Here is a 15889-nt window from a genome sequence, read left to right on the forward strand (position 1 = left end):
TGTTGGACTAAATTCTAAGTCTACTAAAACTAATCAGGTAATCTCACTCTGTGTTAATTTGTTGTAAATATCTCTTTTGGCTGCAATGAAACAATGCAAGTGAGCCAATTGATATAAGTTTCAAAACACTTATCTGAAACTTGCTTTTGCCAATAGATGTGTGGTTTATAAAATTCAATTCTTGACAACTTTTAAGCACTCAAGAAAAAAAAATTCTGAAACTTGCTTTTATTACAACCAAAACCAGAACTTGCTTGTTTTAGTTGCTTACTTACAGAACCCAACAAAACAAAGGGGAACAACAGAGTAAACAGAGCTTACATGAACATTTATAAATGTTCATCAAGTTAACCATATATATAAATTCTAAACCACTAAACTTATTAACGAGAGGGTAGAATGGATTTGATAACAAGATAATTATTCAGGAATATAGCCTTTCAGTCCCGTTTTCCATGTTTGATTGTTGAGACTATATAATCTCTATAACTGGTAAGTTGACACCATTCAGATACTTTTGGCCTCATCACTGGCCAGAAACAGGGCAGTATGAGCAACATCGTTCGGTTCCAATAGGGTTCATTTCAGTACTGCTGCCGCTGACACTATCTCCTCTCGCTTTTTCTCATCCGAAGTCCCGGATGTCTGTTGGAACTTGGAACAATGGAGTAACAACTGCGTAAGGGGAAATGCAATTAACTCCAAATCCCATATTCAACTAACTCCACGGCCAAGCTTTTACTCAACCATACCACAGCATGATTTGATGTGGTACATGTATGAGGGAGACCAATGCAAATCATTGAAACCGTACTAGCAGTGAAGAGAATGACCCCTTCCTTGGCTGGAATCATCACTCTAGCAGCATGCTTGGCTCCTAAGAAGGCATAAAATGTTGGACCTGAAGCAACAAACAAAACAACACAGAAATAATATATCGCAATAAACTCACAGCAACATATTACAATAAATAATTAACAATGTAGGAAAATAAAGCACACCAAAATTTACGTGAAAAACTCTCCAACGTAGAAGGAAAAAAAACCCAAAGACCACTAAAAAAATTTTCACTATCAAATAATAGATATACAAAGTTTTTTTCTAACAAAAACTAAAGCTAAATAACAATTAGAGAAAGAATTGAAAAAATCTCACTAAATATGCCACTCAACAAATACACTCTAAATTTGTTTTTAAAAAGCTTCAAACCCTATATCCACCATTCAAAATTTATAACACTGAATCGTGAACGTATTAACAAAATTTCAACTCAATCGGATCATAAATCGATTTCTGTTCAACTGGCAACTCTTCCTTTTCTCTCTTTCTTTTCTAGTTCCCTTTTCTTTTAATTTCAATGCTACACCTTTTTTTTTTCATTCATGCCAAAAACTAGCCCCCACTTTTTTATGTAGGGCTTTTATTCCTTGGTTAAAGATAAAAGGCCTATGAATTTTGATTGGTCAAAACCAAATAGGGCTAGACCCTATGTTTTCAACAATCTCCTTCTTTAACCCATTTAAGAGGAGATTCATCACCATACAATCTCATTGGGAACTTACCTTGTTTAAGGAATCAATTCTGGCCAAATTACTATAGAGCTCAAGCTTTTTTCTGGAAAGTATCGTAGTCAATGATCTATTACGTTTTTATTAGTATGGACTTTCTTCAACTACATTTGTTGCTTTCAATCACCGAACATAACCAGTGATATTTAACATCAATGCGTTTTGTTTTAGCATGGTACGTGATATTCATACTGAAATCTAAAGCATTTTAGCTATCATAAAATACTATATACATTTTTTTATTCAACCCCAATTTAAGAAAAAAAAACATTTCATCAAAAGAATTTCTTTACCTGTTTTAATTGTTGCAATATACTTAGCCTTTATAGTTGACAAAGTAATATACTTCTGTAACTTAGACTGTCAAGACACAACTTTTTTTACAAAAGTAAATAAATGCTCTGAAGTAGATTTCTTATCATCAAAATCACCTGTCATGTCAGCATCAATAAACCCTTCTAGAATTGATTATGTAGTTTCATAACTCAAGCACATTTTTAAAGTGCCCTTCAAATATTTGAAAATCTATTTCACTACTTTCTAGTAAACATTTCTCATATTAGAAAGAAATCAACTCACTATACTAATTGTATGAGCAATATCAGGCTGTGTGTAAATCATAAGATACATCTAATAATTGACTACAGAAGAATAAAGAATACTAGACATAGCTAGTTGTTCTTCCTTGGTCAGTAGATAAGATTTCTTACTCAGATGAAAATGGTTGGTAAGTGAACTACTAATTGATTTAACATACTATATGTTGAATCTACTAAGCACTTATTCAACATATTTTTCTTGTGACAACCATAACTTTCTAGCTCTCTTGTCCCAAATAATATCCATACTGATAATATCCATACCAATAATCTAGTTTGTTGAATCTAAATCATTCATGTTAAAAAACTTATATAGTTATTTTTTCAACTTGTGAACCATACCAGCATCTTATCTTACAATCAATATATCATCAACATATAATAAGAGAATAATGAAGCTACCATCAAAATTTTTTTATATACACAAGAATTTATTGTCGTTCTTTTATAGCTGTGACTCATCATAAAAGAATCAAACTTTTTATACCACTATTGTGGAGCTTGTTTCAATCCATAAATACTTTTTTTTTTCAGTTTGTAAACTAAGTGCTCTTTCTTTTTCATTTCAAAACTCTCAAACTGATCCATGTAAATGTCTTATTACAAATCATCATGCAAGAATGTAGTCTTGACATCAAATTGCTTAAGCTCAAGATTTAAATTAGCTGCTTATCCTAGTACCACTCAAATGAAATTAACCTTCATAATTGAAGAAAAGATCTCATCAAAATCGATGTCAAAATTTTGAAAAAAGCTTTACACCACCAATCAAGCCTTGTACCTCACTAGCTTGTCACCATTTTTTTTAGCTTGAACACTCATTTATTCTTCAACAACCTTTTCCTTTTTGGAAGTTTAACAATATCATATGTATAATTTTTTCACAATGACTCTATTTCTTTTTTCATTACTTTTAACTAGTACTCTCTGTCTAGAATAATCTACATATTTGGAAAGCTTTCTGGCTTCCCTTCATTGGTAACTAAAATAAAATTTGAACTTGGATACTTGGTGATCAGCTGATGCTCTTTGGTAAATCTTCTAGGCTGAGAATTTATACTACTTAATGTCAAAAGTAGCTTCTTTTACTTAACACTCTCTGGTAGAAAAGATTACTCACCCTGTTCAACACTATTTGGTGTAAAGGACTACTTCCCCTTTTAAAATTGATTACATCTAGCTTATCATTAATAGTGGCTGCTCATCCGTATCCTTAAATTTTTTTGCTCATTTGCACCATCTACAACTTTTCTCAATGGAACCTCATCGGTATTGAAATATCATACTCAATAGTAATTTGTGTAGTCTTCTCATTTTTCTTAAGGTTTTCTATGATTTTTTTTCATGGAAGATCACATTTCTACTTCTAACTATTTTTTTTCTTTGGATCCCATAAACTATAGTCAAATTTCTAATCACCAAACTGATTAACACACACTCTTTCCTATCAAATTTTAACCTATACTCGTTCAACACATACATGAATGCTTTATATCCAAAAATCTTTAAGTGAGAATGTAAAGTATCTTTCTCTGTCCACACTCTTTCTAGAATGTCAAAACCTAAATAAACTGATAATAATCTATTAAGCAAAAATAGACAGTGTTGACTGCTTCACCCTTTAATGACTTTAGTAATTTTATCTTCCTTAGCATACATCTGATTTTTTTTCACAATGGTGTGGTTTATCCTTTCAACTACACTATTACGTTATGGTGTTTTAGGCTCTATCATCTCATAGTTGATCCCATACTTTGAATAGTATTCTTTAAAGTCTTTGGATGTGTATTTTTCACCATTATCAATCCGAATATACTTCAAATGCAACCATGTCATCCTTTCCACCATGGCATAAAATTTTTAAAAATACTAAAATACTTGACTTTTGTTTTTCAACATATATACCCAAGTCTTACGTAAAGCATCATTGATAAAATAACAAAATATCTGCTATCACTCAATGACTCAACTTTAATGAAACCACATATATAAGAATGAATCAATCCTAATATATTTTTTTTTATCTAAGAATGCTTATGAAAAAATACTCTATGATACTTGCTATACAAACAATGATCATATGAATCAAGAGATATATTTTTGCTTAAGAAAATGAGAGATTACCTTGCTAAAATCTGTAACCCCTTCTCATTCATGTGTGCCAACTTTTTGTGTCACATATTTGCTAAAATATCATCCTCAATGACGTTTATTTGATTGTTGTTCAATTGCATCCATGTTTTGTACATTGCACAGCATAATTTTTTTTTGTACAACTATCATAGATCATTTGAAAAGCTTTCACTGTCCATTCTTTAATCAACTTTTATATCCTTCTTTATCAAAGATATTAATCGTAAACAAGTTCATTCTCATATTTATAATATGTTTGACATCTTTCAAAGTTAACATACAACTTGTACTAGTTTGTACAACAATATCACCTAACCAAAGACATATTTTTGTTTTCCATCTTAGTACAACCAGAGTCTCCTACTTTGTAAATTATAAACAACTCTTTATTAAAAACAAAATGATATGATATTTCTGCATTAACTATTCACTCAATGCTAGGATTATAACATAATTATAATCATTATGCATACAAAATAGAGTAACTGAATCATTATCTAAATTTACTATTACAAAATTATCATCATATGAACTTTTATCTTTCTCATCTTTCCACTTTTGCTTTAAGATTTTGTAGTTTCACTTTACATTATCGAGTTTACTACAATGGTAGGACTTAACTTTATCTCTGGACTTGGATATATGTTTAAACTTACTACAACCTTTCGAGATTTAACATCAGTTGATGTTTCCACCCTCTTTCTTTGTGATAATAGTTTAATTCTCAGAGTTTGAATCTTTTTACCTTACTTTTTCATTAAGCATACTGTCATTTACTATCTTTAATATCATTTTATAGTCAAGAGTTGAATTAAAAACAGTTACAACTAGAATATTCTAGGCAATAAACCTTAAAGAAACAACGCTATCATTTCATAATCCATTTTAAGCTCATAGTAGTCATCCGATTGAATATATCTTGAAAATCACTTACGTGCTTTATAATTAATTATCCATCCATGTACTGTAAAGTTACAAGTTTTTTAATAAACATAACTCTATTCATGCCTTTTTTTCTCTCATATAATGCTGTTAATTTTTTCTAAATAGTGTAGGCATCTGTCTTCTACTCTATATGATGAAATACACTGATATTAACTCATTTTCTAATTATGACCAGCATCTTTCTACTTAGCTTCTTTCAGCTTTATTTTTCATATCTACTGATTTAATCAATCACCTAATACTGGCTCATATAAGTTTTTGCAATATAAATGATTTTCAATCATTGACTTCTAAATTGAATAATTTAATACTATCAATATTTTCATGTAATCTATATCCCCTTCCATGATTTCAAGTAAGATTTACTTATGTCTTGGATTGCTACTGTATTGATGTGTAGAGGAAAAAAAATAAAAAACTATAAAAAAAAATCTTCACTATTAAATAATGGATATAAAAAATTTTTCTCTAACTAAAATTAGAGGTAAATAACAATTAAAGAGATAATTTGAAAAATCTCACCAAATAGACGATTCAACAAATATACCATAAATTTATTTATAAAAAGTTTCAAATATAATCTATACTATTCAAAATGTAAAACATTAAATCATGAATGTACTAATAAAATTTCAGCTCAATCATACTATGAATAAACTTTAGTTTAAACAACTCTCCCTTTTCTCTTTTCTCATTTTTTTTGTTCATTTTTTTTTCTGTACCATACCCATTTTTTTCATTTATGCCAAGAGCTAGCCCCCATTTTTTTTATGTAGGACTTTTATTTCTTGGTTAAAGACAAAAGACCCATGATTGGTCAAAACCAAATGGGGTTAAACCCCACGTTCTCAACAAAAAACACATTATACCCTCTTACACGTTGACTTTCAATTTTGGCTCACCTGCATTGCCAGCGTTATTGAACATGATATCAAACTTTCCATACTTAGAGATTGCAAGTCCATGGCATTTTAGACATCAAATTCATATATTAAATCACAGTGGATATAGATGATGATTTTCGAGGGTTCTAAGCTTTTTACAGAGGGTGTGGCCTAATTTATCTTCGATATCAGCAATTAGAACATTGGATCCATACTTAACAAACACCCCAGTTGCGTTCTCTCCTATACCACTAGCACTACCAATTATCAATGCTACCTTTCTTTCTAGCCTGTATCAAGCAAAGCGTGGTTTATACACAAAACCTAATGATCTAATCCATCATTTTTTTATTCGTAAAAATTGTATGCATGCCTTTTTTCTTTAATGGAGGGTGGATATTTTTGTTTTTCAAAACAATGTAGCAAGATATCATTTTAAATTGGGGAAGAACATTTGTAACACAAAAAAAAAAAAAAACAATGGAGACAATCAAATAGTATCTATAACATAAGTAGTAACTCAATGTATCACTGCTAGGAATTAGATTGTTAGTAACATTTTTTTCACATTTAGTGACGTTTACAAACACCGCTAAAATATTTACGACGTTTGTAAAAAACACCGCTAAAAGTGTCAGTTATACTTACGTCAGAAAAAATAGTGATGTTTTCTGCTACAAATGCTTCTAAATTAAGAATTTTAATTTTTTTAATTTTCTTTTAATATTTATTATTATAATTAAATAAAAATGTTAATAAATATAAAAATGAACTTAAATTTATAAATTGAATATTATAAATATTTAAATATCTAAATGCATAATTTGTTTCAATATGCATGTAACATAGTTTAATACATGCAATAACATTTAAATTATTTTAATTCATTAACAAAAAATTTAAAATGTATGAAATTGATGACTGTATAGACTTGAAAAACTATCATTTGATGAAAGATTTTTTTCATCTCGGTCACTAGCATGTTTAAGAATTTATTGAATAAAAAATATAAGTTTTAACATTTAATAATAAGCTATTTTTTATATTAAAAAATATAAATAGTTATTAAATATAATACCTGAGTTGGTGGACCACCTAGATTAGTTCTTGAAAATTATTGTTGCACAAAATTATAAGAGTGTTGAATCGATCATGTAACTACTAAAATCTAGCACACTCTGCTTCCATTCTAGCATGTTCTTTTTCAATTTTAGCACGCTCATGTTCTATTTCTACTTCTATTTGCTCGAAACGTTGTTGCATAATTTACAACTCATCTCTCAATATGGAGATCTTTTACGAAGACTAACTTGTTGAGAATATAAATTGCTGAGGCTACGTCCATAGTAGCTTAATGGTGTCGGACTTGTCCATGTTTTTCTTTTTTAGCAACTTCTGTGAAAATTCAATTTTTATTTTTTACATGTCGATAGAACCATCAGATGCTGCTTCATTCTCAGCGATAATTTTTTCTTTCGCTTTCTCTTATAAATTAATTAGATAAAGCTATCAAGTTTAATAATTATTTGATAATATATTTAAAATAGTAAATATTTACTTTCTGTAGAAAATGAATCCAACAAATTATTGTAATTTTTTGTATTTTGACATTCAAATAAGATTCATCTTTTTTGTGTGAGTTAATTGAAAAAGTTTCACATGTTCAAAATTTTCACTCATCTCAATCTCTTACATTAAAACACATATTATTGAAGCTATCAAAACTGTTAAAACATAATAATAACAATAAATTTGTATTTTTACCTTTTAATAGCACAAAAAGTTCTAAACAGACCTTAAATGATAACTTTTTCATACATATCAACTGTGAAAACTATATTCAATCATTCAAACAAGTTTAGTATCATGTATTTAACTATTGAAACTGTTAAAATAAAATAATAACAATAAATTTGTATTTTTGCCTCTTAATGGCATAAAAAAATTAAATAGACGTAAACGATAATTTTTTCACATATATGAACAGTGGAAACCGAGTTCAATTATTCGGACAGGTTTAGTATCATGTATTTAAGCTATCAAAACTATTAAAATAGAACAATAATAACAATTTTATATTTTTGCCTTTTAACGATATAAAAAGCACTAAACAAATATAAATGGTAACTTTTTCACATATATGAACTGTTGAAATCAAGTTCAATTATTCAGACAAGTTTAATATCATGTATTTAAGCTATCGTAATTGTTAAAATAAAATAATAACAACAAATTTATATTTTTACCTTTTAATGGCATAAAAAGCACTAAACAGACGTAAATAATAACTTTTTCACACATATGAACTGTGAAAACCAAGTTCAATCATTCGGACAAGTTTAGTATCATATATTTAAGCTATCAAAATTGTTAAAATAGAACAATAATATCAAATTTGCATTTTTACCTTTTAACAATAAAAAAAAGTTTTAAACAAACGTAAACGATAATTTTTTTCACACATATCAATTATGAAAATTAGTTCAATCATTCAGACAAGTTTAGTATCATGTATTTAAGCTATCAAAACTATTAAAATAGAACAATAACAATAAATTTATATTTTTACCTTTTAACAGTACAAAAAATCCTAAACAAATGTAAACGATAACTTTGTCACACATATGAATTGTGAAAACCTTCATTAATCATTCTGATAAGTTTAATATCATGTATTTAAGCTACTCAAATGGTTAAAATAGAACAATAATAAAATTTTCAAATTTTTGCCTTTTAACTGCATAAAAAGCCTTAAATAAATGTAAACTATAACTTTTTTACACATATCAATTATAGAAACTAGGTTCAATCATTCGGACAAGTTTATTATCATGTATTGAAACTATCCAAATTGTCAAAATAAAAGAATAATAGTCAAGTTGTATTTTGGCCTTTTAACAGCACAAAAAGTCATAAACAAACGTTAACGATAACTTTTTCACATATATCAATCGTGAAACTTAAGTTCAAACATTCGGATAAATTTAATATCATAAACTTATTTTTTTTCTTTGTACTTTCTTGCAAAACGTTTTGATTCACTTGTGTGACTATATTTCTAATTCTTTCTACTAGCAATCTCAATATTTTCTCTTTCTTGTCATAAACAATAATTACATATATAGTAAAAATATAAATATTACCAACTAAAATCATAAAACACATTTATTATTAAAAATAATATTAAAAGTCATAAATTATTACCTTTCTTTTCTTGAGAACCAAAATCTAATAATTATTCATATTGTCGCCTAAAAACATTATGATGTAGCTTTTCCATTATGACCTCTACAGTACTATTTTGATCAAAATACTTTTTTTTTTCAAATTATGCTTATAGTCTTTCCATTTCTTTCCCAATGACTTAAGCACAAATGAAATAGGTATTTCAAATATAAATCTTGATTGTAATAATAGAAAAAGAAAAGTTATAATCGATAAACCAAATTTAAAATAATTAAATTTTTATATGTAATTAATTATACTAATACCTTAATAAAGTTTAAAGCATTGACCTTAACTTCTACTAGAACTTTATGCCATATTTTATAATGAATAGGCAATTTCATTCCATTACAGGTAATCATGCCTAAAAATCCAGCCAATAGTTAAGACTCTTCACCAATTGGTTATCTATCAGAGTTTACAGATACTACAATACACTTATTTAGAGGTAGTACAAACAATTCCTTTAAAGTTATCTTACCTTTGATCCTCTGTTGACCATTGTTATTAACTGCAAAAAAATGAAAAGTTAATTAGTAAATTACCAATACTTTAATGATTATAATCAAAATCTAAACATGGGATTTATGATACCTGCATTCAAATTAGGAATAAAATCAATTGGCGAGATACTATCTAAACCTGGACCTCCTATATTGCTAAATCCAATATCAATTGAAAAGTTAGAAGTAACTGAGTCAAAATCGATAGTAAGCACATTCTCTTTCAAAGGATTTAGTCTATGACCAAAATCAATAGATGCCGCAAACGGTTCTGAACTAATATCTTTGATATATATTCTTTTCAATCTACTTTTTGGCATTGTAACTTAGCTACATCATACAAGCAAATCAGTTAAAAGTTGAAAAGTTTAGACATTGTAAATATAACAAATGATATATCAAGAACATATCTAATGAATATTTATAAAGACATTGAGAAGTTAAGAAATCATAACCAATGATATATAAAGAACATATTGATTTAATTAAATTAAAAGATAGTTTATGATTTACAATACAATAAATATATAAAAGTAAATGCCACATAAATTATATACAAGCATTGATTATATTATGTTTTAAACACTCTAATTACAAAATATAAAGTATACATCATGGTTTATAAATGTCTTCATTAATATTTCGCAAACCCACTAAACAAGGGTACTGGAGATATTTTTATCCATGTTTTATTCATAAAAAAATAAAGCATTTAATTTCATGTTCAACATCATCTCTAGTATTTGATCCCATATCAAATAAGTCTTTAGGTTTGTTACGTAGAACAACAACCCAACCCAATTCATTGAGGTTTTCAAAATAAAAAAATTATTTGACTTGAAAGGAAAAGACATAAAGTTCATCGATGAGTTGTTGTCTGATGTGAATTAATTGAGAAAAATTCATGATTGTAAATCCAAACTGATTTTTTTTAATACCTTTTGTACTATTCACATCAATCCAATCACACCAAAATAAGATAACCTTTCATTTGTTATAATAATCTAACTAAATAATGTTATTAATCATGCCATAATAGTCAATATTTTCCTTTAAAGGGTTTGTATCCGTAGCATTAACATAGTTAGTTGTTGATGAAGTAACAACAACTATTGAATTTTGTGTTATTCTAAATCTCTCACAAGATTTAGTGTAAAATCTAAATCCGTTGATGATGAAACTTTTGTATTGTTTCACAATTTTGTTTAAACCTTATGAAAGACATTTCACCTCTTCACTAACAAGTTTTCCACTCCAAACCTATAAGGTGGAATAAATATATATGTTATTAATTTTATTATACCTTAAGTATTCTATGTACAATTCTCGTAATGGAAAGTATGGCATTACTTACAATTTCTCCTAATCATTCATGAAAATTTTTGATGAAAAACTTATCAAACTTTTGAGGATTTAATCGTCGATAATGTGCAAAAGCTCTCAATTTATTTCTATACTCACTATATAATCAAGATAAAGTATTAATAATTAAAAAAATACAATAAATTATGCTTAATAGAATGAATGATTTTCTCACAAAAAAACTTACGTGCTAAATGATTCAATTGAGTCATAATGGAAAAGAACATATCGATGTGCTTGTGCCCAAGATTTATCATCTAACTTTACCACTTTAGCTTTGCCTATTGGTTATCCATAACTTTCAAAAGGATAAATGTAGGCAAAGTTAGTATACTGCATATCAATATTTCTCGATAATCTATTAAACCTCCTTTCAACATCTTTCAAATAACGAGAACAAAATGCCATACACTTTTTACTATATCCTTCTACAATAGAACCTTTCGGATAACGTTTGTTACGACAATAAGACTTTAACCATCCTAAAAACCTAAGGTATAAAATATTGTCATATACCTTTTTAACCAGAGTGATCAACACTAATAATCAAGCTATTAATAAATAATCCATTTCGATAGAATACATTCACAGATAATAAATCGATCAATCAATTTTTACTTCATGTGAAAGGTGGATAACCAAATGCATCATAATAATGAAAAAATTTATAGAAAAAATCTTTTCTAAATGGTATAAAGTAAACGAAGCTCAATCCTAAAGTTTGTTAAGCTCTTTCACATTTAAAACTTTTCCATAGAGAGCTTTAAATATGTTACTCAATTCAATTACCACTAAAATGACTTACTTTGACATTGATAAACACAAAACAAGGGAAAATAAGTCTTGTATCAAAATATAATAATCATGTGACTTCAATGAAAAAAACTTTCACTTTTTCGGATTCACACATTTCGATATATTTAATGCATATATTTTTCAAAACCTTGCAAATTTTTTCTTTCTCAGCTTTAGACATCTTAAAACAATCAGGAGGCAATTAGGATTTGCCATTAGGAAGCAACTTTGGATTAAGGTCAAAATGAATCCTTATGTCAATTAGGTCAAGCTAACTCTTTAAGTCATCTTTTGATATTTTATTTACATTGAAAATTGTCTCGATAAAATTTTCATAAACATTCTTCTCTATGTGTATTACATCAAGCTTATGACATAATAAATTATATTTTCAATAAGGCAACTAAAAAAAAATACTTTTTTTCATAACTTAAACTCATTGGGGTTATATTCTTCATTTTTCTTCTCATCACTTTAAATATCAAAATGACGAACTTGAGTATCAGTATCACCAATTTGAGTAATAAGAGGTTGAACACTTTCAAAGATCTTTCTCACTCTTTTTTTTTTATTGAGTCATTTTTTCATAAGTGAAATTGATATCTTTTAACTTTGACAAGAAGTTAAACCTAATAATTGGCAACAGTGCTCTCATCAACACTTTAGTTCCATCAAAAATATGTTTTGAAATCTAAATCGATGATTATCATCTAACCATCGATGATGTGTCATATAATAAAATTTTTTATCATTGTGTAACCACTTCAAACATGTCTGTATAATACAACATAGACAAGCATAATGACCTTTTATACTCCAATCAAATAAATTTACATAAGCAAAAAAATTATTGATATTCCATAATAAAATGGCACGTATATTAAAGTTCTCTTTTTTATGCATCACTGGTTTCAACTCTTTCTCGTAATTGCTTTAACTCTTTAATAAGAGGTTGCAAATAGATGTCTATATCATTACCTAAACCTTTCTCCTCGAAAATTATCATAGATAAAATAAATGATTGTTGTTTCATGGCAATCCATGATGGTAAATTGTACAAAACTAATACAATCGATCAAGTACTACAAAAAGTACTCATCACTTTAAACGGGTTGAATCCATCAGATATCAGTCTAAGCATAACATTCTGAGAATCAAAAGCAAAGTCTAAAAACCTAGAATAAAATGATTTTCATGCTAAAGAATCAGTAGAATGCCTCGATGATCCAGCATTCATTCACTCGTTATAATACCATCTCATAAAATTTGTAGTTTTGAAAGACATGAAGAGTCATTGAAGTCTTGATATTAATATAAAATATCATAAAATTTTAACAAATTTTTTTTGACATGGACTTCATCATCATCCCCATTCCACCTTTCATTGAGATTTATGTCCAACCAACGAGAATTGTCATACAGATGACAAGACTTTTTATTTTTTCTATCACCCCAATACAACATGCAATCATTGAGACAACTATGAATTTTTTATGTCCAAAACCTAAATCCTCGATTATCTTCTTTTAATCCTTACAAGATAGGAAACATTTCTTTCATAAACTCCAATAATAAAGTCAAAAAATTTTTTGTCCATCCACATAAGCATTTTAAATGAAAAAGACGCACAAAGAAAGACAATCTTGAATGCTTAGATCCCTCATAAAGTTTTTCATTTATATCCTCAAGCAACCTATAGAATTTTGATACTTCTCTACTGGGTTGTTAGCTACCTACACCTATCTTATGTTCACCAAATTCATTTTTTTCAACATTTGACTCATTAAATCCATTTTTTAGAGAGATGGATTATGAAAATGTTGGTTATAACTGTTGAAAGCATCTCGTAATATGCCTTCAATGTCATCTTGTCTGATAGGATCATGTAGGTGTTAGGGAGCTGTTGAAGTTAAAGGAGCTCTAGTCAATGACCTTAACGGTACAGACTCTCCATAAAAATACCAATTAACATGTTCAATACAAATTAAATGTTTCAAAACAACTTCACAAATTTACCAATCAATATTAGCACACCTCAAATATGGGTATAATATCATATTAATCTTCACTTGCATTTTCAAATGCAAAATTAAGAAAAATTTTCACTTCATCTCGATACTCTTGACTTATTATTGACTTTTATATCCAACTCTTATCCATTTAGTACTTGCTAAAATATCAAACCAAAGATATATAATTAATTATATGAAAATGAATTCTAACATAATTAATTAGACTAACCCTAAATCCAAAAACAATAATAAGTCAATATCACCAAACAAGTTATTTAATTTTTTTTTTGTATATTCTATATGATAAAAAAAATGAGTTGGCACATCTATATCATGCATGTAACATGGCAAAATATGAAACGAAGATAAAACGAATACTCCCAAATATTGAAAAGAAAATATATGTTTAAACCAAACAAGAATGAAATTTGGAATTTGGAAAACTAAACAAATATTTGTGAATAGTATAAAGGTTGCGCACACTTAAGCCTACCTCAAGTGATAAATACTTTTAATTCTCTAAATCTAGATCAAGTTGCAAAAGGAACTCTTTCCGATCACGTATCTGCGATAAAAAGATAATGTTAGTGTTAATGCATTTCGACAAACAAATGAAAAATCTAGCCATTCAACAACCAAATGAGCAAAGTTTCAATATTTAGTGTTAAAATTTGGGATCAATGAAGAAGACCAAAACCTAGTTTCTTTAGACAAATAACACAAAAAAAGTTTTGATTATCCATTTGTATTCTTTGATTAAATTCTAGAATTGGATAATCATAAGATTCAAGCTACAATATCTAAAAATGGATGATTATGGTTAGGATAAAGGCTAGCAATGCTACTAGTAATCATGTGCTGTTGTTGTCCTATGCTGTTACTCCACAATTCCATTAAAAATCAAGGGCAATGCTATTCTTACAAATGCAATGGAAAAAAAAGTTAAAATCATCAGGCTCAACTTTGAAGTAAGAACCAATAAGACTAGGTTGTCAACTTTGAAGTAAGAACCAATAAAGCTCAACTTCTTACCTTCCATGTTTTACAATCATCTAAAATTTAACACTTATATTTAAAAAAAAGAAAAAGAAAAAGAAGTATAAGAAAACTAATCTCCTAATTTTATCAATAAAAAACCGATGACTTTTAAATTAATAAAAAATTGCTTTCACTTTTTTATTTGGTGAAAAAGGAATTTGTATCATATTCTTTACGCAAGGGAATAGCAAAAAGTTGCTATATGATTTAAAGAACATTTAACTTATAGTACTAATGAATTATTGTTTTTCATGGTGAAGGAATATATATAACAATGAACTAGAAAAAAAACAAGACAAAGATGTTAATAATACCAGAACAAGACAGCGGTTTCTGATACGTCAAAAGAAGTATTCCTTTTAAACATTAGCTAATGCTCTTTTCCTTCTATTCTGGTTTGAGTCTAGAATTGTAGCAAAAGATATTGCAAATATCTTGAATTACAACACAATTATAGCATTTCCACAAGACATCCAATTATAAGCCAACAACGTGAGCAACATTCAACAGAATAAGAAAGACTAATGGTAAAACATCAAAATCTACAAATTTTCAAGAATTCTCAACATAACAACTGAAGGTGTCATAACTCACAATTCATGGAAAAAAAAAAGAACAATCAAAATACCAATTTTTACTCAAATCCAATAACAAAAATGTTAGCTTTTGAATGTTTTAAGAACTTTAATAATCTAGGTTTTACTTAGAAGCTCAAAAACAGTTTTAAACATGAAAGAAAACAAAAATGGGTTTTAAAATGTTCACATTTTTTGTGAAGCAGAAATGAAAGCATCAACTTTTAGCAATAACTAGTTTGCATATAAG

The 15889-nt window shown here is 27.9% G+C and overlaps 1 pseudogene across 1 annotated transcript; it reads right to left on the reverse strand.

The window, feature by feature from the left end:
• Positions 1-227: 227 nt before the first annotated feature.
• Positions 228-10177, reverse strand: LOC149520274 (secoisolariciresinol dehydrogenase-like; annotated as a pseudogene). The gene is made up of 3 exons (XR_016325835.1): positions 9949-10177; positions 9836-9865; positions 228-901 (listed from the first exon to the last, which is right to left on the reverse strand). The product of XR_016325835.1 is annotated as a secoisolariciresinol dehydrogenase-like (transcript).
• Positions 10178-15889: the final 5712 nt, after the last annotated feature.

This window comes from Durio zibethinus, chromosome 1, assembly GCF_047325235.1.
Source record: "Durio zibethinus cultivar Kanyao isolate XHJ-2024 chromosome 1, ASM4732523v1, whole genome shotgun sequence".
NCBI lineage: Eukaryota > Viridiplantae > Streptophyta > Magnoliopsida > Malvales > Malvaceae > Durio > Durio zibethinus.